Genomic DNA, 25,761 nt, shown 5'->3' with positions numbered 1-25,761 from the left:
AGTCCCGTCAATGGGGGGACCTGCCCCACGCCGCCTGTGTCGTGAGCCGCAGCGCGGGCTCCAGCCATCACACCCGCCGCCCGTGCGGCTCCGAGGACTGGGGACACACCCAGCCCGCTCCGTCCCCATCTGTTGCAGACGTGCACCCGGCGGAACCCTAGAAATCGCCCTCGCTGAGGGAGCTGGGAGCCCCCTTCTCTGCCTGTCTCTCTCTCGGGGAACCTTGGGAGCCAGCGAGGCAGCAGGATATTTTTTTCTCCTGAGCTGGGGGCGCTGTGTCTCCCCCATCGCTTGTCAGCCAGCGCGTCTCCCCGCGGCCGCCGATGAGCACCCGGGAAGGGGAGATCTCCTGGACCGCTCGGGGCTGAGTAAGCAGACCTCCGGAGGAGCTGGCTGTCTGAGTGCGTGCTGGTCATTGCGGTGCCTGGGTGTGCGGCTTTTGCTCTCTCGTGATGCTTTGTCTCCTCTGTATGCAAGACGGATGCTGAATTCTCGCTTTGTTCCTGGGGAGCCTCTTATTCAATTAAACACCTCCAGGCCGAACCAAATGTTCCCTCCCCTACCTGGAGCTGTGTGTTCCCTCCTTACATAACTTTTTCTTGGAGGTTTAGAGAATAACTCGTGAAGGTGGCATGTGAGTGTGTGTGTCTGTGCTGTGGGGGGAGCGGGGGAGGCAAATTCATCTCTGTTCCTCCTCTGAGTTTGGTCCCTCCTCCCCCACCCACCTGAGTTCAGGGTCTCCCCCCTCCCCTCACTCCCCTCCCATCCACCTTAAATCTCCCTGGCTGAAATCTCAGCAGGGTCTGACTTCCCTCCCTGCCCTGAGTCACCGTTTATTGAATCTGTCCCAAAGGGAAAAAGGGTCAGGGATGCTTGGGGACTCTGGGGCACCCGCCCCGTGGTCGCTTGGAAGGCTCTTGACCACATAACTCATGTTGGTCGGTCTCCTGCCCGTGGAAGGTGAGCTGTGAAAACTGTACTTGTTGTTTTAACTTCTGGGAAAGACATTGAAAAAACAGAAAATAGGAGGTGAGGGGGGTGACCAAGAAGGGGGGAGGAAGAGAGGAGGGACAATGTCTTCACCCTGGTCTGAACTAAGACTGGTCTGTTCTCTGTGCGAAGGAGGAGGGGGGAGGCTGAGAACCCCACGCCTGGACTGTGGAGCCACAAGTGGAGCTCCGGGCTGGAAGGGGCTGGTCCGGAGACACGGCCAGCTGGCCGGGCCCTCCGCTTGTACTGAGGTGCACTGCTCCGAGGTCGCCACTGCTGTTTTTGTTTGGGGGTCCCCCTTCCCTAAGGCAGAGGCTGCACGAGTTATGTGTGGACAGAACTTGAACTTAGGGTCAGTGATGGCTGGTGACTGGAGAGATGGGTGGGGTGGGGTGGGGGGTGAAACAGAAAGAAGCTTGAGCCCCTGCTTCTGCGTTTATAGCTGAATGGGGAGGAAAGTAGGCGTGGGAGATGATTGGCGACTTGGGGGCTCTGGGGAGTCAAGCCCCAGGTCTCGGCCGATTCTAGGTGATGAGAGGGCTGAGGGGCGGTCTGCACAGTTGGGAGAGTGACTTGGCAGGTGCCCCCTGGGCCTGGGGGTGGGTCCAGGGGGCGCAGACAGAAGGGTTCGGCCAGGAGGTTCCTGTCCAGGGGCAGGGGAGACCCCGGAGCATAAGCGGAGAGGATGCTCAGGTGCTGGTAGGTTTGACCAGGTGAGAGGCCTGCAGGAGTGGAGGGGAGGGAAGGTGGGTTGTGCAGGACGCCTGCTGGGAACGGGGAAGCCGGGAGAAAATGGGAGAGACGGAGGCAGTGAGCTTGAACCAGCCTCTGTGGGCTCTGTCCAGCCTCCTTCACCAGCCCAGCGGGAGGCATCGTAACCCAGACCCTCAGGACCCCCGCGCCCCCTCCCCCATCATCTCCAACTGCTTCCTCAGTTTATATGCAAACTGCCAAGGGCTCCATCAGTCTAAGGGGTGGGGGGAGTACTCTGGTTTTTTTTTTTTTTAACCCAATACTAGGCCTATGAGACACGTTATTCAGCTCCTTTTTATAGAAGAGGAAAGGAAAGGTTAAAAGATTAAGTTCGTGCAGGGAAGATAATTGAAAATCTAGGATGTTTCAGGTCCTTAATCTTCTCTCATCTGAAGTCACAAGGGTGGAACTGGCATCTCTTTATTGAGGAGTTGGGGGGGTGGGGAGAGGAGGGTGTCTGGGAGACTGAGGCTGGGTGGGGGGACCTCATCACAGGCTGTGGGGTCCTCCTTAAGGCTGGTCCCCTGTCTGGTATTAAAATAAACTTTAGTGAGACAACCTCTTGAATCCTACATGCCAGGCACTGGCCGTTCCGAGATGAGTAAGGCATGTGGTCGTGATATCACCAGTTCATGGTGCTGGGCAGCCAGGGAGCCCTGGAATGGAGGTGTGAATTTGGGGTTCTCACTTCAGCTCAGCTGTTTTAGTTTTCTGGAGTAAACGCACTTTTTAAAATTGAGATATAATGGGCATACAACATCATATTTGTTTCAGGCGCACAGCACAATGATTCAGTTATTTGTCTGTGATGTGAAGTGATCATCACAGTAAGTCTAGTTAACATCCATCACCATTCATACTTACAAGAAGTTGTTTTTCTTGTGATGAGAAATGTCAAGATCTACTCTTAGCAACTTTCAAATATGCAGTGCAGTATTACTCACATATAGGCTCCGTTGTTAACTGTTGGAATCCTTGCATTTTTCCAGTCCCTCACTGCTCTCCTAACAACAGGCCTTCTTCCTTTAATAGTCTTCCAGTCTCTCCTCCGACCAGACACGCATCCCCTCCTGGGAAGCCCCTGAACCTGCCCTCATACTGCGCCCGTGAGCTAGTATAGATTGATGCCTATACTTTTTGTTTTTTGCCTTATTTTGTGTTAAGTTGTGTTCATATAGTTCTCCTAGGTTGACTTAATTGATAGCACCCTTTGGTCAGCTAGAGATTTTATTAGAAGGATTGTCTTCATCAGTCAGTTCAGTTCAGTCGCTCAGTCGTGTCAGACTCTTTGCGACCCCATGAATCACAGCACACCAGGCCTCCCTGTCCATCACCAACTCCCGGAGTTTACTCAAACTCATGCCCATTGAGTCGGTGATTCCATCCAACCATCCCATCCTCTGTCACCCCTTTCTCCTCCTGCCTTCGATCTTTCCCAGCATCAGGCTCTTTTCAAATGAGTCAGTTCTTCACAGCAGGTGGCCAAAGTATTGGAGCTTCAGCTTTGGTCCTTTCAATGAATATCCAGGACTGATTTCCATTAGGATGGACTGGTTGTCTTCATACCACCTCTTAAACTGCTAATAGCTGTTTACATTTTGGGAAATATTTGTTGACTATGTATTAGGCGCCAGGCACTGTGTTGGACATTTTCATGGATGTTCACGATATTAAATCTCATGACAATCTTGGCCTCATTTTACCCATGAGGAAACTGGAGCTCTGTGAACTTGAATCATTTGCTGAGGTTGCATGGCTAGTACATGGCGTACCAGGGTCAAACTCAGGCCCTCTGACTCCAGAGTTGCCCCCTCCTCCTTCCGGGGGCGTGTGGGCCCTGTCTCCCACTATGGGGCCCAATCTCGGCTCCCATCATGGGCAGTGACTTAGCAAGAAACTGAGACCGGACCTACAGGCCAAGGACTTGCTGGAGAAGCCAGCTGCCCCTCCTCCTTCAGCCCTGTGTCTGCCTGGACCAGACTTCTTTCCCATGAGCAACTTAAGGCCCCAGAGCCCTCCAGGCAAGGATACTGGAGTGGGTTGCCATTTCCTTCTCAAGGGGATCTTCCTCGCCCAGGGGTCGAACCCACATCTCTTATGTCTCCTGCATTGGCAGGCGGGTTCTTTACCACCATCTGGGAAGCCCAGGCAGGTAATAAATGCTCAATAAACAGCAGGCCCCTCCCTCTAGGTGGCGGTCAGTTGTGGGTGTCCCTACTGAGCCCGGCAGAACATCTCCACAAAAGGCCTAGAAATGACCTGGTTTTCCGAGTTCTGTGGGTCTTCTCGATTGGATTTTTCATCAGGAAGTCGAGGCTGGAGGGCTCTGGGTTCTGTTGTGTTCACGCAGTTCCCTGGTGATTCCTGTCCGGCCCCTTCTCCATCTGTCCTTGGTGACATGGACGCCCAGTCCCTCCCCCTCCCCGCCTGTCCCACATGGACAGTTGACGCCCTCGGGTGGGTCATCTGGGTGTCTGCCCTGAGGGTGACGGTGGCCTGGTTTTCCTTGAATCTTAATTCCTTCCTTGAGTTCCTTTGGCATCTTTCATCCTAAGATACAGCCCAGTGGAAGGTGGGGGGAAGGTCGGATTTTACTCCGCGGGCGAGGTGTGTGCTGGCATTTCACTGTCTCGTCTGCTTCTCAGGGCGTCTGCCATCTGCCTGTGCTCGTGGCTCCAGCTCCTTAGAGCCTTGCTGGGCGGGTCCCAGGAAATAGGAGAACAGAGACCCGGGCAGGCGGCCCCACAGCACCCCGCATCTGCAGGCAGCCCATGGAGGGTTAGGGGTCCAGGCCAACCAGGGCCAGGGAATCGGGGGTCAGCGCTGGCCCCCAGCCAGCTCCTCCTCCTCTTCTGGGTCCGGGGCTCCCACGACAGGGTCTCACCGGCTTGAGAACCAGACACGGAATGGGGGCAACTCAGCAGACTCATACCCCACACAGCAGGCGTCTTTCTGGACAGGCAGCTGCGTTGACTCAGTCATGTTCAGAGTCGCGTTTTCACGACTGGAAGTATACTTGGGGCTGACGCTTATGGGCATTTGGGGTGTTCTGAGATGCCCAGCGTGGAAGGAGGAATAGGGTGGGCTGTGCTGGGGAAAAGGTCATAAAGAGACAGAATGTTCTCCTGACTTAGGGTGTGGATGTGCATGTGTGTGCGCGCATGCTAAGTCACTCCAGTCATCTGACTCTTTGCAGCCCCGTGGCCTGTAGCCCACCAGGCTCCTCTGTCCATGGTATTCTCCAGGCAAGAATACTGGAGTAGGTTGCCATGCCCTCCTCCAGGGGATCTTCCCAACCCAGGGATCGAACACAGGTCTCCTGCAACTCCTGCCTTGCAGGCTGGTTCTTTACCTCTGAGCCCCCGGGGAAGCCTGGGGACAGTGCATGACCCTCCAAATAACTGGGACCAACAAACAGACTCTTCCATGAACCGTATTGGGTATGAGACCCCCTCAGGAGGGGAAAAGGAGGGCAGAACATGAGGGGCGATGCAGCAAGGCCAAAAGGCTCCCTTCTGCATAGAAGCAGGTCTGGCCCTGGGACGGGTCTCTGAGGCTTGGGCTGGTTGAAGTGGAGGCTCCTTTGCTTTACAGAAACCGTGGGCCTCTGCCAGGTAAATCCTGCCCACCTGTTCTTCTGAAAGATGGGAGACGTGGGAAGGCATTTCTAGAAATACTTTCACCAGTAAGGATTAGAAGGGTGATTCCTCTTTATTCAAAAATCAACTATAATTCTTTACCTGCCATTGCTAGTACCAAACCCTTTCCTGGCTCTGTGGTACAGAATCCATCTGCCAGTGCAGGAGTTGCAGGTTCGATCCCAGGGTGGGGAGGGTCCCCTGGAGAAGGAAATGGCAGCCCACTCCAGTATTCTTGCCTAGAGAATCCCATGGACAGAGGAGCCTGGCGTGTTACAGTCCATGGGGTCACAAAGAATCAGACACGACTTAGTGGCTAAACTACAATGCCAACAACATCAAACCCTTCCCTACCCAGCTTTGGCAGCAAACACGCAATTCTCCAAGGTGAGTTTCTGGATAATGGAAACTCCTTCCCAAATAGAGCACTTGAGCAGCCAGGTGAGCCCTTCTGTGTTAGAGTTAGGGCTGAGCTGGAGAAGGGGGGTCTGGAGGTGCCCTTGGAGGGGTGTCTGCATTTTACCAGCGAGCGAGGCAGATGTGCTTTGATGGCTGGGAAGACAAACATGGGAGGGAAACTTCCAGAAACCGATGCTGGCGAGAGACCTCCAATGGGGGTGGGGGTCAGATAGGAGGGGAAGGGTGAGGGATGGGGGTGGACAGGGCAGCCACGGATCCTGAACAGGGCTGGGGTGATGGCCGGAAGTGCCAGGGGCGTCCTGATACTGCAGAGACTTGAGGCTGGGTGCAGGCGGGAAAGGGCCGGATGGGGCTGGGGGTTCATCCGTTTTGAGTGGGCTTTCTGCTCGGATTCCCTGAGCCCCTTGGCCCCTGGTGGGGCTTGGCCCTTCCCGCAGGCCCTGGCCAGGCGTCTCCCCAGCACGCCACCGGCTTGGCTTGGAGCTCGCTGCAGACATCTGTCACCACCCACTCGCTCTGAGTCATCCACACTTATCTGCTTAAAGCACAGAGCCTTGAAATGCGCTTTCCAGGGGAGCCTTCCAGCACAGATCCAACGAAGAAGGAGGGTCCTGGGGAAGGGGAGGGACGTGGGTTAGGGGTCCTGAGAGCCCCTTGCTGCTTTCCTTCCGTGGGGTAGTGTCCAGTCGCCCCTCCCAGCCCCTCCCGGCCCCTCATGGTCTCACTAGCGGCCACCTGGCAGCCCTCCCCGAAGGACTCGCTCCTCTTCCAGGCTGGCTGCCTGCACAGGGGGCACTGGGCCCGCCTGGGGGGCTGTCAACCCCACTCCCACCCCCGGGAGAGGCTCTGAGGGAGGCTTCGGGGGGCTGGGGGAGGAAGGGGGCGACAGCGGCTACTCAGTCTGTTTGTCCTCCTCGCCTCGGCCCGTCTTCACTTCCAGACCCCCAGATTTCAGCCAGAGCCCCAGGTGTCTCTCCAAGTGTGCCCCGCTCCTGCATGGGGTCTCTTGGGGGCTGGCCCCGCCTGCTGAATGGAGGTTCCCCGCAGAGTGGTCTGGGCCCTGAGGACCAGCTTTGCAGGAGAGGAATCTGGGTGCATGAGTTGGAATCAGCATCTCTCCCTCCTGCTCGTTTATCTAAAAAAAAGAGAAGATTCTAGATATTGCCCGAAGTCCAGCCTGGTGCCAAGTCTAGCGGTTCCCTGGCCCCTCCCCTCAACTCCCACCCCCATCAGTCTCTAATTTCACTCAGGGAGAAAGATAAGGAAATCACTATCAAAGTGCCAGAACACAAACAAACAAACAGAAGCAAAAAGGCAGAGTATTTTTTCACTGATTCTAAAGGCCTGCGGGTTAATCCAGGGTCCTGTCTGAGCTGGTGGCCATGCCTCCGCTGGATCCTAACTGTCAAAAAACTGACATCTGGTGACACGTCTTGAACGGTGACACCAACCTGACATGGCCCAGGCTCTGACCCCAGAGGTCCTTTTGGGTCTCAGTGACCACCACGGTGACATATCTGGAGTCCAGTGAGTGGAGATGTCAGGTGGAGATAAGCTGGCTGTGGGCATCGCTCTTCACGTGTTTAAATAGCCACGTGTTCTTGGTGCTCGGTGATCCTACACTTCGTACTTGGCAGGCGGGGAAGGTGTGGTTTATGGAGTGGGGAGTGGGGAGTCATGGCCTCAGTCCCAGAGAGCCGCAGAGCACCCCTTCCCCGCTCCAGGGCTCCCCAGCCTCACTCAAGCACTTTTCCTGTCTGTCTGTCTCCATCCCATTCAGATTTCTCTCTTTTATCTCCTAGGCCTTCAGGGTTTTCTGCTGAGATTTGTTGCTGTTGTTTGGCTGAGTTGTGTCTGACTCCATGGACTGCAGCACGCCAGGCTCCTTTATCCTCCACTATCTCCCAGAGTTTGCTCCAATTCATGTCCATTGAGTCAATGATGTCATCCAACCATCTCATCACCTGCCGTCCCCTTCCTCTCTTCCTCTCAATCTTTCCCCGCATCAGGGTCTTTTCCTAGTCAGCTCTTCCCTTCAGGTGGCCAAAGTATTGGCGCTTCATTATCAGTCCTTCTGATGAATATTCAGGGTTGATTTCCTTTAGGATTGACTGGTTTGATCTCCTTGCAGTTCAAGGGACTCTCAAGAGTCTTCTCCAACACCACAATTCGAATGCATCAATTCTTTATGCTCAACCTTTTTTTTATGATCCAGCTCTCACATCCATAGGTGACTACTGGAAAAACCTAGAGATTAGCTAATCTTCTGAGATTACCAACTCAGAGAAGGGAGTAGTTTAGTGAGTTATCTCTCCTGGTTATTTGAATGCAGCCTGGACCCAGATAAGGGTCAGTTTTCTCTGATTTCACTGTTTGAGATCCACAGTTAGGATCCAGCTGAGGCACGGCCAGCAGCTCAGATAGGACCCTGGCTCAGCAGAGTCCCCAGGCATTTAGAATTAGTGAAAAATACTCTGGCTTTTTGTTTTTGTTTGTTTTCTGGCACTTTCACAATGATCTCCTTATCTTTCTCCCTGAGTGACATTAGAGAAAACTGATCTTTGAAGCACCTGTTTCGGTTTGGGACATCTCGTGCTTGGGGATTTACCCTTTGGGAGAAATGGGCTCTTGGTGTCCAAGGGCTCTTTCCTCCCGGCTCTGTTTGTGGCTGCTGTGTGTTTGAGTGGGTCCTGGAAGGTGGAACGCTGGTCTTTCAGGTCCCAGGTAAGGGAAGAAGGGACAGCCGCACCCTCTCTGATTTGCGTGGCAAGGTGCTTTGGCATCAGGAGGGCCACTGGAACCGGAGACTTTCTGCTAGAAAATAATATAACTGGTCCATAACACAGAGCACAGTGCTTCCTGGAAACTCTACTCCCACTGCCTGGAAAAGCGTATTCCGTCTTCCAGGCTTGGCAACGCGGACATCGTCCCTGGGTTCTGGTGACTGCTTGTCTTGCTTTTTCTCCCCTATGGTATAGGGATGGCTGGTGGTTCACCGGTCACTTTTTGGCCAGCTTTCATGACCTGTGGTTTACATACAGTGAAATTCACCAACTTTAAGTATATAAGTAGGTTGGGGGTCAGTATGCAGTCACACGACTACCAGAGCAATTGTGGGACAGGACATTTCCATCACCCCCTGAAGGACCCCCCAAAGGTCCTTCAGATCCCTCTGCAACCTGCCCCTTCCCACCCAGACTGAGGGTGGTTCTGTGTCTTCCCCATGAATGCCTTACCTGTGTTTCTAGCGCCACCCCCGACACACAGGGGCTACTTAACGGATGTCTAAATGGATGAACACATCAGTGGTTCTAACAGATATTTAATACCCTCCTCTGAGACTCCTTCTGGTTCCTCCCCCTCGCCCTCAGTTCTGAAAGACGGTCTGGCAGGCTTTCGTTAATAAATAATTTCTGCATTTAGTCATTCCTGATCTCAGCCTTCTGATCAGCATTAGATAATCAGTGTTACCAGAGCTGATGAAATTCCAGCTAAAGGCCGAGACACGCTGTTCTCATGGCCTGTGCTGTCCGGGGCAAATGTGCGATTCCTGTCCCATTCTTCGGAAGACTGGACGCATTGCAGGAGCATCTGTGGCTGCTTTTTGTCACCTCCCATCCTAGACCGGAAGTCACTGACTTACCTCACCCCCCACCTTCCTTGGTTTTGGGGTTTTTTGTTCATAAAGAGGAAGCTAGCACTTGAGCAATTTAGACACATACCCAGAGAGCATCCCCAAAGACTGCTTCAGTTTACAGGGACTTTCAATTTCCCTAACTCATCACCAAGTGGTCAGAGCCCCTTCATCGTGCCTTCCTGAGCTCTCCTTTCTCCTGTAAGTTCGGGATGGATCTTGCCATTGTAAGGGTGCCATTGAATCTGTCCCTTTCCCGTAACCAAAGCTGTGAGGAAGACAATTCCATGGCCTACCCACTGGGTTCAGCGTTAAAAACATTTTGTCCCTAAATATAATAACATTTACCCATAAAATCAGTCATTCATTTTAGAGTAATAGCTAACAGTTTCCAAGTGATTGTCATGCATCATTATAATCTCTTTATTGCTGTTTTGTTGTTTAGTTGCTCAGTCATGTCTGATTCTTTTGTGACCCCATGGACTGTACCCCACCAGGCTCCTCTGTCCATGGGATTTTCCAGGCAAGAATACTGGAGTAGGTTGCCATCTCTCCTCCTGGGGATCTTCCCAACCCAGGGATCGACCCCATGTCTCCTGCATTGGCAGGTGGATCCTTTACCATTGCACCACCTGGGAAGCCACATAGTCCTTTTCTGTGTTACTACAAATGTATTGTGTTTACCTCTTTATGAGTTTGAGTAAGCTCTGGGGGTTGGTGATGGACAGGGAAGCCTGGCGTGCTACAGTCCATGGGGTCGCAGAGAGTCAGACACGACTGAGCGACTGAACTGAACTGATTTATATGCTCACTCATCATTGCACAGGAACCCCTATGACTCCCATTTTAGAGATTAGAAAACTGAGAAATTAGCTGTCGCAAGATTATATAGTTTTCTGGTCATCTGTTGCTATTTCATAAACCGCCCTGATTCTTAAGGCTGTGGTCTGGGATCGCCCGGGTCTCGGGGCCGCCTCATCAGCCCAGCAGTTCTCCTTTGGGGTTCCTCAAATATTTTCAATGCAGTGGCCCTTGGGGCAGAGTTCTCAAGGTTTTTTCACTGCCCCATCTGGTGCCTGGGCCGGTTTCACATCCCTTTCTCCACGCTGCCTCTTCACGTGGCTAGCTCGAACTTCCCCAGAGCATGGTGGTCTCGGCGCAGTGGGACTTATAACACAGCAGCTGGTTTCCCTCAGGGAAGAGTCCAGGGGATCCAGGGATAAACTTCTTATCACCTAACTCAGAAGCCTAACTGACCCAAGTTGTTCTTCTGTGCTTCCATGTTGCACCAAAAATTGTGTGTGCTTAATCGGTCAGTCGTGTCCGACTCTTGGACTCCGTAGACCGTAACCTGCCAGGCTTCTCTGTCCATGGGATTCTCCAGCCGAGAATACTGGAGTGGGTAGCCTATCCCTTCTCCAGTGGATCTTCCCAACCCAGGAATCAAACCGGGGTCTCCTGCATTGCAGGCGGATTATTTACCAACTGAGCTATCAGGGAAGCCCAACATAGATGCAAATAGCATAGGTGCAAATGTAGGTTACTCAGATGCAACTTTTCACTGATCCAGCAAAAGTTCCGCGATCTGACAGCCTTGGCTGTTGGTGATGAGGCTGTGGGGCAAACAGATGCTGTCCTACACCCCAGTTAGGAGAGTGGAATGGTCCAGACCTAAGGAGGCCTGTGACGGTTTCTGTCAGGAATCAGGGATGCCGTACCCTTTGAGCAGCGGTCACATGAACCTAGAACCATGAAGAACATCCAGTTTTCATTGCAACAGCCTGTGATGTCGACAGGGCCTGGTGAAACTAGAGCGTCCCATGCAGACGGACACACCGCAGATACTAGAAAACCCTGCATGCTGACGTTGAAAGATCCCCAGACAGATACAGTGATGGACAAGGTGTGGAGCAGAATATATAATATACCAGGGAGCCCCTTGTATTAGGAGAGGGGACTATACTTGGTATTTACACTTGCATGAAGACACCCTAACTGGGTGTGCAGCTGAAAGTGGTCCCTTTGGACGCACGTTGTGGATGGAGACATGGGTGGAAGAGCCCAGCTTTTCAAGCCTGTGTCACTTTGTTCTGACTTTTGAGTCACTGTGAGTTTTTTTTATCCACACACAAAGAATCAGTCGGATGACATAGCTGTTGCCCTCAGAGTGTTCATAACCTTGACAGAGAGAAAGTTTGTAACAACAGATGGACAGTGCTTGAGTGGGTCGATTTTATTTTCCTATTTTTTAAACCTTTTATCTTGGAGTATAGTTGATAGTATATAACTCGGGATATAGTTGCAACCATGTTTCAATAGTTTCAGGGGTACAACCAAGTGATTCAGTTGTCCAGATACACCTGTCTTTTCTTTTTCAAATTTCTTTTCCCAGTTAGGTTGTTACATAATATTGAGCCAAGTTCCCTGTGCAGTCCTTGTTGATTATCCATTTTAAATATAGCAATGTGTGCATGTCAGTTGAGTGGATTGATTTTATAACCTTTTTTTAAAAAAAACAATTTTGTTTATTTTTTTACAGCTGTGCTGGGTCTTCTTTGCTGCCTGTGGGCTTTCTCTAGCTGTGGTGCGCGGGGACTACTGTCTAGTTGCGGGCTTCTCATTGTGGTGGCTTCTCTTGTTGCAGAGCCGGGCTCTGTGGCATGCGGGCTTCAGTAGTTGCAATTCCCGGGCTCTAGAGTGTAGACTCAGTAGTTGGGGCCCATGGGCTTAGCTGCTCTGCGGCACGTGGGATCTTCTGGACCAGAGATCGAACCTGTGTCTCTTGCATTGATTGGCAGGCAGATTCTTGACCCCTGAGCCACCAGGGAAGCCTGACTGGGTGGGTTTTAAATGCAGCGGGCTGAGAGGTCATTTCCAGTGGGCTGGACTGCCAAGGCCTTGTGAATCTGTCAGACCCACGCTCTTTCTAAAGGAGGAAGAGGCGATGAGTGGGTGAGAGAAGGGCAGGTCAGCCCCAGCCAGACAGCCTGGTGCTGGCCGGTGCCTCTCAAACCCCAGGGTGGAGGAGGCAAGCCACCTCTGCTGGCCCTGACGGTGGCTTCCTGGACTCCAGCGTGAGAATCGCTGGCTTACAATTGTATTCCCATCGAAGTATTTTTAATTGCAAATTGTTACCCACCTCCTGTCCTTCCTACAGGAGCAGCTGGGAGCCTGCAGTCTAGCTGAGGGTCTGCCTGGGGCTCTGCCAAGAGGCCCGTGGTCATCGGTCCACACTGGGACAGGAGCTGGAGTGGTCACTTCATGCCTCGTCCACGGCTCTGAGTCCTTCCTGAAGGCAGGGGGCCAGGTTCCTGGCACATGCCCAGACTCGGGGCCCTGAGCCCGAGGGGATCTCAGGCAAAGAAGATAAATGAGGCGAGGGAAACCTGGAGAAGGAACTGCGAGCTGAGGTCAGGAAGCAGGAGGGCGGGAGGGAGGCGTGCAGACCCACATCCCCTCTCTCAGGCCAAGCCGGCCATGGGGTGCTGGCTTCCTGACTGCTACTTTTTAAAGATGATTTGTATATAGTAACCTTGAACTTGTGGGGGTCGTGGGCCCGGTTGGAGGTGGGGGAGGGAGAGAGGAGTCCCAGGCCCGGTGCAGGCCGCAGAGTAACCAGGAGGAAGCGGGTGGAAGTCTGGGTGGTGGCCTCGGTGCCCTGGGATACCAGGTGATGAAAATGACACCTCCCTCCCCAGGCCGGAGGGTCCACAGGAGGTTTCAGCTAGCAGGGTCCCTGCTCGGGGCTGCTCTTCCGCCGGGGCCAGGCACGCAGCGGAGAGGACTAGCCCACATGCTCTTCTAACTGTGTCCTTTGAACCATGAAAGCGGGGCTGCATGCAAACCAAGAGGGGACCACGCAGAGCCTCTGAAGGCCCCCCACAGCTCTGGGTATCCCCCCCCACAACCTGTGGCACTTCCCACTCTTTGTGGACCTGCCCAGGGATGAACCAGTCAGTTTACAACAGATCTCTGGGAAGCATCAGCTCCCCACGTCATCCTGGAAGGCCAGAGTCCACTCACTTTGGGCCCAAAGACTTGGGACGTGAAGACCTGTGTTTTGCAAGCAGGGGGAGGTGTCCACAAGAACTTATAGGTACAAAAGGCAGAGATACGTCCAGAGGCTTCCAGAACCAAGTGATCAAGAGTGAAAACGGAAGGCCTGGTGATGCCCGGAGACATGCAATCCCAAGGGGTCCTCTGGCTGAGGAACCTGACCCAGAATCTTCCGTGCCTGTCTCAGTGAGAAATAAAGATCCCAAACTATCTAGGAGGGACCGGGGGACAGTCAGCCCCCGACCCCTTGGGTGGCCTGGGGACACATCGCAACACACGAAGATACACTGGGACCAGGTCTTCCTAAGAGATCATGGCTTTTAACCCAGTTCCTAAGATGTGGGAAGCAGGCTGTTTTTTCCCTCCCTTGAAAAAGCAAAGCTGCAAACAACCCCTGTGTTTTGTACCTGACTCCCCGCCGTGGCGGCAGCTGATCTGGAAGTTTCTGCTTCTCTGGTGACTTTGGCCTCACACCCGGCATTTTTCTTCCCTCTCCTCCTTACATAACAAGCCCCCCTCTCTTGAACAGAATGGGTTTGTTGGCAGCAGAAACAGAAACCCCAGCAAATCCCTTGTTTGGCTCCGTTAGCGCCATGGTCTGTATCCTTGAGTCCCCGACTGGGACCCACTGGTTACTCAGCGCCCACAGGGTCTCCAGCCCGGCCCTGGGATCTGTGCCCCCCACTCACTCCCTGCTCCAGACATCCTGAGGCTGCCACCAGCTTCCATCTGGAGCCTGCTGGCCAGAGCCCTCGCTCCAGGGTCCCTACGGCCGGCTTGGCCTGAGAGAGGGGATGTGGGTCTGCACGCCTCCCTCCCGCCCTCCTGCTTCCTGACCTCAGCTCGCAGTTCCTTCTCCAGGTTTCCCTCGCCTCATTTATCTTCTCTGCCCGAGATCCCCTCAGGCTCAGGGCCCCGAGTCTGGGCATGTGCCAGGCAGCTGGCCCCCGGCATTCAGGAAGGACTCAGAGCCGTGGACACAGGATGAAGTGACCACTCCAGGTCCCATCCCAGTGTGGACTGATGACCACGGGCCTCTTGGCAGAGCCCCGGGCAGACCCTCAGCTAGATTGCAGGCTCCCAGCTGCTCCTGTAGGAACGAAAGGAGGTGGGTGATCAAGGCCCAGAGCGGTGTGTGATGGGTTGGCAGGTAGAACCGAGGACATTTCTGCCTGTTTGCTGCTGTTAATTTTTTTTTAATTAAGAGACTTTTGGGTGGCAGTTTTAAAGTTACAGAACAATTGAGCAAAAAGTTCAGAGAGCTCCGTGTACCCCTTTTCCCTCCCTGCCAGCATCCCCTGTTGCTAATATTAGTGGTGCATTTGTTACAATTGATGAGCCTTTATTAATACACTATTATTAACTGAACTGAAAAAGGGAATGGTAACCCACTCCAATAATCTCGCCTGGAAAATCCCATGGACAGAGGATCCAGGAGGGCTACAGTCCATGGGGTTGCAAAGAGTCAGACACGACTGAGCACATTAGCTGAAAGTCATAGTTCACATTGGGCTCGCTCTTGGTTTTGTACATTTTATGAGTTTTGATGAATTTATAGTGACACGGGTTTCCCTGGGGGCTCAGCTGGTAAAGAATCTGCCTGCAGTGCGGGAGACCTGGGTTCGATCCCTGGGTTGGAAGGATCCCCTGGAGAAGGGAAAGGCTACCCACTCCAGTATTCTGGCCTGGAGAATTCCATGGACTACAGTCCATGGGGTCACAAAGAGTCGGACACGACTGAGCGACTTTCACTTTCACTTTCAGGGTTCAGGGCCAAACACGTCCTATCTTGGAGGAAGAAACTGAGGCCAGTGGAGGGAAGTGCCTTTCCAATAAACGCAGCTGGCTGGAAGTGAAATCTATATCCGGGCCTTCCTCAGAGAGGGTGTGGGCTCGGTTCAGCTGCTTTTTTTTTCAACAACAGGAGCTCAATTAGTAAAAAGGACCAAAAAATACATTTTACAAAATAGCTAGCCGCTTGGCCATTTTGAGTGTCATTACTAACCTGCCCTGTGTCGGGGCTTCCCTAGTGGTCCGGCAGCTCAGCCTCCGAGCTCCCCGCGTAGGGGGCCCAGACTCAATCCCTGGTGAAGGAACTAGATCCCACAGGCTGCTGCTAGGAGCCTGTATGCCGCAACTGCAGACCCCACATGCTGCAGTGAAGATCAAAAGTCCCGAGTACCGAAGCTAAGAGCCGGTGCAGCCAAATAAATAAATAAGCAAATCCCCTACCTAAGGTAGGGTCCTCAAACCCTCCGGGGCCGCTGGGTTCCGTGTGTCCCCAACACCCACTGTTCCACCTGAGAACGCTGGTTTCCCATGTGGGGTGGCAGGACGTGTGCCTGGTGCGTGCTTGATGGGGCCCTGGCAGGCCCTGCCCCGGGAGGAAGGGGAAATGGGCAGACACCCTCTGCGGGACCCGCTGGTGTCCACATACCTGCCGCACTAGGCTCTGATGCCAGCGCCTGGAGCCCTTCTCTGCAGAGCGCCTGCCAGCCTTCCGTCGGCCGGAGGACACCGAGGTTTTTGTGGTTCCCGAAAGTTCCAGGAACAGCTGCTCACCCTGATGGCCGTGGCCACAAGTGAAAAGGGATCCCAGAAAGTGATAAAGTCACAGGAAGCCAACAGTGACAAAGAACAACCTGGAACGAGAGCTTTGTCGCTGGATGCCAAGTTGCCAAGAGAGCTTAAGTTAGAGGAGGAAAGTGGAAAGTGAAAGTGTTCGTCGTTCAGGCCTGTCTGACTCTCTGTGACCCCGCCAGACCTCTCTGTCCATGGGATTCCCCGTGGACAAGGCAAGAACAGTGGAGTGGGTGGCCATTCCCTTCTCCGGGGGATCTTCCTGACCCAGGGATCAAACCTGGGTCTCCTGCACTGCAGGCGGATTCTTTACCAGCTGAGCCACCTGGGAAGTCAAGTTAGAGAAGCGACTTGTGTAATAATTATAACTGACACCTACCCGTGCGCAGAACAGCCAAGCCCGTGCCGGGGGGCTCTGCACAGTTACTCTGTGGGACAGCTGATACCTTTTTATGTGACGGAACCATAAACTGGAAGTTGAAAAATCAGCTAGAGAGCACGGTGTGATGGAGAACTCTGCTCAAAGTGGCGCGACCAAGGAGGCGGTTCTGGCTGGCTCGTGACTCTTACCACGTGGCTTTGAGTAAACCACTCAGCGCTCCCTGGACACCTGTTTCCCCACCTGTAGTGGAAGGGGCCTGATGGGGAAGATTTCTGACCTTGTCCAACAGCAGCGTCCTATGACTGCATTATTTCCTTGGTTTAGTTTTTTTTTTTAATTAGGTTTAGACCCTTGGGAGACCTGGGGGGTCTGCAGCAGGCCTGGGTCAGGAGGGTACAGGTGCTGACGGATACCACTCTGGAAGGGCCTGGTGGGTGATTGCCCCCGGGGCCGTAACTGCTGTTCCGGGTCTGGGGTAGCCCGAGGGTGCTGGGGTTGGCAGCACCCACGGTGGGTCAGAGCAGCAGTGCCCGCTGCTCAAGGCGCCCGGGTAGAGATGGATGGGGTTGGATGAAAGGAGAGGTGGGGAGGCGCCTGCCGCCCATGACCGTCACCAGATGTGGTTCTCTGTCTCTGTTCTTTGTGCATATTTCTGGCCACAAAGTACAAAGAGAGGTCAGAGGGCTTCAGCCAGGACAGAGGGAAGCAGATGGGGCCATCTTTGTCCACCCTCATGACGTCTAGCAGGACAGGGCTCGGCCACTCTCTGAACTCTGCCCACGCTGCTTCAGAGCTCATGCAACACCCGATTGTTCAGACATTTTTGGTCCACAGTTCAGTAAGACGTGTGTTTTATCCAGAGGTCACGTGTGCCTATGTGTGAATAACCGAAACAAAAATTTTCACAATAAGATGCACTCTTTATTTTATTCTAATTTATATTTTGGCGGTTGTATAATCTACTAAATTGATGTCATGATCCACGATGGGTTGGGACTATCTGTTAGAAAACGGGCTAAATGCTTCTGGAGTGGTCAGTTCAGCTCAGGCTGAAGGTGAGAGCGAACAAATAAAAGCACCCTGTTTGTTATGCTTGCTTAGTACCCAAGGGTGCTTCCTTGTGGTTTTTCTGTTTTTCCGAGTCTTTGGTGTTTGCTGCTTCCTTCGAACTCCTTGTACTTTTCAGTGTATAGCATGGGGTCACGTGGCCGGTGGGGAGACATGGGTTTGAGTGGACGAACCCTTGGGCACCTGTAGAAATGATCAGAAAGAATCTTTTGATAAGCGGTTTTATAAATATAGACGTTGGATGTTCTCAAGATTCTGAGCTTAAAAACTGTGTGGACTTTGGCTCCTGGGCCAAGCCCCGGAGCCACCCTGGGTAGGTGGCTGAGAGCAGAAACTAGGTCTCTAAACCCTGACGCTTGCGTAAGAGCCCCCTGCATGGGGGAGGATGTGTCTCAGAGCCACCAGCAGCGCTGTGACCTTATAAACACGTTCCCTGAGTGCATAGTGTTATTCTCATCCAAATTTTCCATCTTGGGCTTCCCTGGTGGCTCAGCTGGTAAAGAATCCACCTGTAATGTGGGAGCCTTGGGTTCGATCCCTGGGTTGGGAAGATCTGCTAGAGAAGGGAAAGGCTACCCACTCCAGTATTCTGGCCTGGAGAAATCCATGGACTCTCTAGTCCATGGGGTCACAAAGAGTTGGACACGACTGAGCGACTTAAAAAAAAAAGAAAGTTGGTCTTGAAGCACAGACCAAAGCCGGTGATATTTCTCCCCGGCAGTGCCCGCACTGCCCGTGGGGAGCAGGCAGGTGGGTGGGGAGGCGGCCGTTGGGGACTCAGGCCCAGAAGCATCCCCTTTTCCCTCGTGGTTGCTATTTTTCTTCCTGGAGAAGACTTAAGTTGTGGGGGGCCCAACGACCCGAGTCACCCAGCTGGCCATGCAGTGGGTGGTACCCACAGAGGGTTCGATGTTCAAGGCTACCACAATCTCGGTTGGTGGTTTGGCATTTTATTTGTGGGTAAAGAAACCCTCCCCAGAAATCCAGCACCTGCCTTTGCAGACCCTATCTTAAGGCTTGTCCTGGTAAAATCATGGAAATTATAGAGTTGAAAAGAGCCCTTGAAATTACAGGCCATCTGTCCTCTGATAGGAGGATTCCCAGCTGGCTCAGTGGTAAAGAACCCGCCTGCCGGTGCAGGAGACACAGGAGATACGGCTGTGATCCCTGGAGCAGGAAGATCCCTTGGAGCAGGGAATGGTAACCCACTCCAGTATTCTTGCCTGGAGAATCCCATGGACAGAGGAGCCTGGCGGGATACAGTCCATGGGGTTGCAAAGAGTCGGACACTACTGAAGTGACTTAGCACACACACAGTGACCCTGATGCTGGGAAAGATTGAGGGCAAAAGGAGAAGGGGACGACAGAGGATGCGATGGGTGGATGGCATCACCAACTCAGTGGCCATGAGTTTGAGCAAACTTGGGAGCTAGTGAAGGACAGAGGAGCTTGGCGTGCTGCAGTCCATGAGGTTGCAAAGAGTTGGACACGACTTAGTGACGGAACAACCACAGTAGTGTATATCTCTTAGTCCTAAATTCCTAATTTATCCCTCCTCCGCTTTCTCCTTTGGGAACCTTAAGTTTGTTTTCTATGCCTGTGAATCTGTTTTGTAAATAAATTCATTTGTATCATTGTTTTGATTCCACATATAAGTGGCTATCATACGATATTTGTCTTTGACTTTCTCCCCTTAGTATGATAACCTCTAAGTGCATCCATGTAGCTGCAAATGGCATTATTTCATTGTATGTAAATGTGCCACATCTTCTTTCTCCTCTCTTCTGTCGATGGACACGTAGATTGCTTCTGTGTCTTGACAGCGGTGAACAGTGCTGCAGTGAACATTGGGGTGCATGTATCTTTTCTGTCTTTTCTAGACATGAACCCAAGAGTGGAATTGTTGGATCATATGGTAACTCTATTTTTAGTTTTTTAAGGACCCTCCAGGGTTTTCCAGGGCTTCCCTGATAGCTCAGTGGTGAAGAATCTACCTGCAACGCGGGAGACCCCAGTTCGATTCCTGGGTCGGGAAGATCTGCTGGAGAAGGGATAGGCTACCCACTCGAGTATTCTGGCCTGGAGAATTCCATGGGCGGTATAGTCCATGGGGTCACAGAGTCGGACACGACTGAACGACTTTCACCAGTGTTTTCCATAGTGGCCGCACCAATCACCAACAATATCAGAGGGTTCCCTTCTCTCCATATCCTTGCAGTGGTTACATTGTAGCCTTTTTGTTGATGACCATTCTGACCAGCAGGAGGTGGTATGTCATTGAAGTTTCAGGAAGGACCTCCTGTGGTATCATCTGATCTTGTCTTCACAGCACTACCCGGTGATACAGAAGGCCCGGTAGCCTCATTTTACAGATTGAAAAATGAAGGCCCTTGGAGGCTAAAATGATTTGCTGCACACCAGAAGTGAGGGGCTTACTGAGGGGAGAATGGGGGACTCTTGACCGCTCTGGTCTAGGGCTTCTGGAGCTCCTTGGTGTTGAGAAGAGTTTGCTGCCTGCTGCTGTTGTGGAGCTGGAGACCGCGGGGGGCGGGGTGGGGGCAACTCCCTTGAAGGGGGGCAGGCGGCAGATTTCTGCCTTTCTCATGTCTCAGGGCTTCTTTCTTGGGAGGAAGGCCGCTGCTGCTGCTGCTAAGTCACTTCAATCGTGTCCGACTCTTTGCGACCCCACGGACTGTAACCCACCAGGCTCCTCTGTCCATGGGATTCTCCAGGCAAGAATACTGGAGTAAGCTGCCATTTCCTCCTCCTCCAGGGGATCTTCCCCACCCAGGAATCGAACCCGTGTCTCCTGCGGCTCTTGCATTGCAGGCCGATTCTTTACCAATGAGTCACAAGGGAGCCCTGCCCGCTGTGGGGCTAACACACGCTCCCTCGTTCAGTAGGCGCCAAAGACCCAGGGCAGGGAGGGAGGCCCCAGGCAGCTGCACGGATCTGTGGGGACCACCAGGTGAGGGGAGGAAGGAGGGTGCCCGCAGGAGGAAAAAATCGTGGCTTTCTTTTCTCTTTCACATCGGGAAGTCTCTCAGACTGCAGTCAGAAGCCTTGATGTGCTCTGTGGAAAATAAAGAGTTCTGGAACTTCTCCCAGAGTCAGATTTAGGCTTTCCTTCTCATTTGACCTCTTATCTGCCCTTGTTAGGGTTAGGGTTAGGGTTAGATGCTGAAGCTGAAACTCCAGTACTTTGGCCACCTGATGCGAAGAACTGACTCATTGGGAAAGACCCTGATGCTGGGAAAGATTGAGGGTGGGAGGAGAAGGGGACGACAGAAGATGAGATGGTTGGATGGCATCACCAACTCAATGGACGTGAGTCTGAGTAAACTCCGGGAGTTGGTGATGGATAGGGAAGCCTGGCATGCTGCAGTCCGTGGGGTTGCAAAGAGTCGGACACGACTGAGTGACTGAACTGAACTGCCCTTGTTGCTGAGTTCCAGCGATTCAGGGTTTGTTCCTTATTTTTCTGGAAGTTATGTGACTATTCCCAGAGGCTGTGTGACCCTGGCTGTGGTCACCACCTCCTACATTAGCACCAAGAGATGCCCATTCGGTGGACGGTGGAATGGAGCAAAGTCAGTCTTTGTGGAGAGGCCTCCCTGGAGCCTCCCACCTGAGGGGCTCACCACGGCCTTCATCACAGCCCCGACAGCTCGGGTGCAGATGAGGCTGGTGGTGTGAGCACCGCCTCTATGTGGGTGACAGGAGGTTGGGGGCATAGGCTGGGTAGGGAGCCGGGTACCCGTGGTTCTGGGGAGGCCACTCAAGGTTTCCAGAGCTATGCCGAGTGTCTGCTGGGATGCCCCCTGACATTGGTACTAGTGACTCGGGTGCTAAAGATTGAGCGACCTGAGGAATCACTTAAAAGACGAGAGGGTTAGTATTCAGGAAGCAGATGAGTCAGAGCACACACAGTTAGAAAGCCAGAGCCTTTCTGGCGGGAGGAGGGTTTGGAGGAGAATGAAAGTGATGAAGGCGTCCAACTCTTTGCAGCCCCATGGACTGCAGCTCGCCAGGCTCCTCTGTCCATGGAATTCTCCAGGCCAGAATACTGGAGTGGGTAGCCATTCCCTTCTCCAGGGGATCTTCCCAACCCAGGGGTTGAACCCGGGTCTCCTGCATTGCAGGCAGACTCTTTACCATCTGAGCCACCAGGCTGTAGATCCGCGTATATATATGTCTGAGTCCCTTTGCTGTCCGCCTGAAATTATCACAATATTGTTAATTGGCTATACTCCATTATAAAGTAAAAAATTCTAATAAAAACATCAAAAGCCAGAAATGCATCTGGATCGTAACCCGTTCAGCTATGAAGCATCACTAGGGAAGCAAGGGACACGCCCTCAATACCCCCGCCCCCCCACACACACACATCGAGTCTGGGGACCCTGCCCTGCGCTGGGAGGACAGTGGAGAATATCTGGTAGTTTGAGAAAAGAAGAAAATTATTTTGACAACAAGCCCTGGAAGATGAGAAGCATTTTATTCTCAATCTAGCAGTAGTCCCTTAAAACTCTCCTGATCCCGCCTGCTGTTTAGCTCCACAGTTAAGAACAGAGCATGTCAGTGCTAACAGGCATCTTCTGAAATTATCTCGTTAAACCCTTCATTTGAGAGCTGGAAGACTGGGTTCAGGCGTGCCCAAGATCCCCGGTTCCCCAGATAGTAAACCACAGGACAGGGCTGGAGCACCCAAGCTCCACCTCTGTGAACAGGTCGTGTTCTTACGTGCCCGAGGGATGCAGGCTTGTCGAGCCCACACAGCGCCCGGGGCCCGCTGTCCGCCTGGGTAGCGTCAGATGCCAATGGCGCTCTGTGGCTTCAGGTCTGCTCGGCAGGGAAGGAGCACTAGACGGTCTTCCATGTGTGCCCTCCCTGGGAGGAGTCAAACCGCTGGAAACTGCACGGGAATGTTTGGTGTGACCCTGATGTTTAAAAGCCCCGGCTGGCCCTCAGGTGCAGGCCGCGGCCCCTGACCTTGGCGGCCTTTCTGTTTGTCCTGTGTGTGCACTTTCATCGGGGCTCTTTCCGGGGGAGCCCAGCTGCAACAACAAAGGAGTTTTGTAAGACAAAGCGTCAGAAATGCTGAAAGGGCAGAACTGCGTCTGATCGATAACACGCTTGCTGTCAAGGCTCTGAGACATCAGATGGTTGTCAACAGTATGGAAAAAGGTTGGGATAAGAGGCTGGGGGAGTGGGCGAGCCGTAAATGAGACCCCAGACTATACAAAATGGGGTGATTGCATCTGGTGGTGGGACGCTTGATACTTTTCAGTCCTTTGCAACATCAGCATGAATAACTTTTTAAAAATCTTCTGTTGAAGTACACTTGATTTACAGTGTTGTGTTAGGTGAATTGCTTTAGATTAAGATGTAGAAGACCTTAAAGAGACAGTATCACACGCTGCCTTGGGAGTGAACCACTGAACCGTACCAAGTCTCCTCCATCCTTGCTCGTCCCCTGGGACCTCACTGTGCCAGGGACGTGCACTTTGCACGGAAGAGCCCTGTATCATCCCTGAAGAGCCCTGCGTATCTTCTGATACCCAGTTGTTTTGTCCCTGGAGCGGAGTCGTCCCAAGGAGGTGGGAGGGTGTAGGTAGAGCTCTGAGCTGGGAGCGGGTGGACCTGGTTTATAGAACCTGTTTGCCATGGTGCACTTGTCTGCCTTGGGCAAATGGCTTCGCCTTTCTGACCCCTTCATATCTTCATCTGTAGACTGGTGTGAAACCACTTGCCTTTCCTACTTGTCTGGGCTGCTCTGAAGACCATATGAGGCAGAGACTCAAAGTTTTTAAGGATGTGAGAATGAGTGAAAGTGTTAGTTGCTCAGTTGTGTCTGACTCTTTTTGACCCTGTGGACTGTAGCCTGCCAGGCTCTTCTGTCCGTGGTATTTTCCTGGCAGGAATACTGGAGTGGGTTGCCATTTCCTCTTCCAGAAGATCTTCCCAACCCAGGGATCAAACCCGGGGACATACCAATGGCAAATCAACGACAACCCTGCTGCTGAGATCTTTGGCTTTTGCCTGAAATTCTGAAGAAGGGCAGGGATGGGGGATTAATAAATAAGCTACTTTTCAGGTCAGCTCGTATCCTGGGGATTTTCTCAAACCTGCGACTTTCCTCTTTTGTCCTGTCGTTTTTGCGACAGGTGACTTTATCAGCCTGAATCCTGAAAATGCACTTTCCCCAGGGACCCCGCTGGTCCTCTCCAGAGCACATGGTCAGGATCTAAAATACGTGTGCAGCCAGGGACTGTCCCTGAGGACAGAGCCATCTCTTGGTGGCTCAGTGAACTGGCCACCCCAGTGCCCAGGGAGGGTCTGAGCGCCTGCCAATGGGGAGAAGAAATTCAGAGATGGCCAGGGGTGGCCACAGCAGTGAGACCCAGAGGGTCTCCAGTGGGTGTTTAAACGTTTAGAAGCCCCGGGCAAGCTCCCGGAGCCTGGCCTCCTGGAACTTCACCCAAGCTAAGTGACCAGGTCCCACTCACGCACCGGCCAGCAGGCTCGTCGTAGTCACAGCTGCAGTCGGAGATTTTCCCACACTAGTCTCCGAGGCGCACCCTGTTTCCTGGTAAGCTGGGGGAGGTGAGATTAGAATCGTGGAATGTGGGGCAAGGGAGCCTTCCAGCAAAGCCCGCCACGGGTGCCAAGAGGCTTAGCTATGGGGATGCTCGACCGAGCGAAACTCCCTGCGTGCTGCCGCGGTCGCCCTGTGAGCCTCTCCTGGGCTCACTCATGGGCAGGACGGGTGGTGAGGGGCCCAGCCCGGGGTGGGATGAGACCCCATCCCGGCCTCAGCTGTCTCAAGACCGTCTTGTCCCGAGTCACTTCACTGCCAGGGCCTCGGTCACCGGCATGTGATGGTTCCCTGAGGAGTCAATGGGCATGTGCCCGCCGGGCATCTGGGGACGGCCAGGCTGAACGAATGTCCCAGGGTGATGGTTATTGGAAACCACAGAGGAATGTACTCATTAAAGGGGGAGGTAAGCGCCCACACCTGGTTCCTCTTCCTCCCCCGTGAGCTGTGACCACGAGGCCTGCCCGCCGGCCAGCCGGCCCCTTAACACAGCCGGGCAGCCCCCACGCGTGCTGCCCAGGCAGGGGGTCTTCCGTCCAGGAGGTGATTCGGAGACGCCTGCCCACCCGCTGCACGGGGCAAACGCAGGGCACGGAATCGCAAGATGAAGACTTAGCCCTGGTCCTGGACCGTTCACAGTCCGGTGAGGAATAGACTGATAAATGATCGTAATACAGCGCTGTAAGGCCTGCTGTGAGGTTCAGGGAGCACAGATAAGAGAAGAATGGATTCTCCCTGAGGGTGGGTCCCGGCCGGACCAGAGAAGGCGGCTGCACTGGGCTTTGCAGGCTAGTAGGAGCTCACCCTGTGAGCCAGGATCGGGGCTGGCTGGGTGGTGAGGAGGAAAAGGCTTGGAGCTTCAGAGGCAGTTGTCAGCTCCACGCTAGAGGCTGGCTCGGCCCTGCAGGGGCCCAGGTGAGACAGGGTCTGTTGTCCCAGGAAGGGGGTTGGCTGTTGGCGAAGGGTGACCTTCAGCTGCCATGTTAGAGGGGTTGAGATGGTACTCCAACGTGTCCATACATACACAGCCTGTTTAAAACACCATAAAGAGCCTGTCTGGGTGCCTGATGAAAGGAGACAGGGTATAGAGTGCATCAGAAATCAGGCTGTGGAGGTTGGCAAGTCCCTCCAGGCCTGGATTAGAGGCTGTGGGGCCCGGCAAGATCTCCTGATGGTGAATCACCCGTGGGAAGCCCATGGCTCCTGCCTGGGCGGAATCACCGTGAAGCCTGCCCTGCACCGCAGACCAGCCGACTCAACCCGTGCGGTGGGACCCCGGCTCCCCAGGTGACTCTAATTGCAGCCCGCTTGAGACGCTGAAATGAACCACCCCAGTGCGGGCTGAGTCTGGAGTCTGCTGTGTTCTTAGAGACTGCCAGCATGTCCCGGTGGACTTGCTGTGGGAGTCATTGGCTTGGCTATAGTGGAGTGGAGGCCCTGAGGCTTTAGGGGTGGGGCCCGCATTATGAGGCCACAGTTTTAGGAATCACTGTTCTGGCAGAGGTTTGCAGATCGCTTGAAACTAGCTAAGTTGAAAGATTTGTTGGAGAACAAAGAGCAAACCCAAAGGAGGGCTGGGCAAAAGGAGGTGCAGACCTGGACCCCTCAGCAGAGCCTGGGGAGGGTGGGAGGGCTTAAAAAA

General features: G+C 53.4%; 1 protein-coding gene across 5 annotated transcripts in view; it reads left to right on the top strand.

Moving 5' to 3' along the window:
- The window catches only part of PRKAG2 (protein kinase AMP-activated non-catalytic subunit gamma 2), a 293,387-nt gene that overhangs the window by 56,867 nt on the left and 210,759 nt on the right, over positions 1 to 25,761 (top strand). The gene's annotated exons all lie outside the window — the stretch shown is intronic.

This window comes from Cervus elaphus, chromosome 18 (genome assembly GCF_910594005.1).
Source record: "Cervus elaphus chromosome 18, mCerEla1.1, whole genome shotgun sequence".
Classification (NCBI taxonomy): domain Eukaryota; kingdom Metazoa; phylum Chordata; class Mammalia; order Artiodactyla; family Cervidae; genus Cervus; species Cervus elaphus.
Note: the sequence above shows the minus strand (reverse complement) of the source record. Positions and strands in the feature narration are given on the sequence as shown.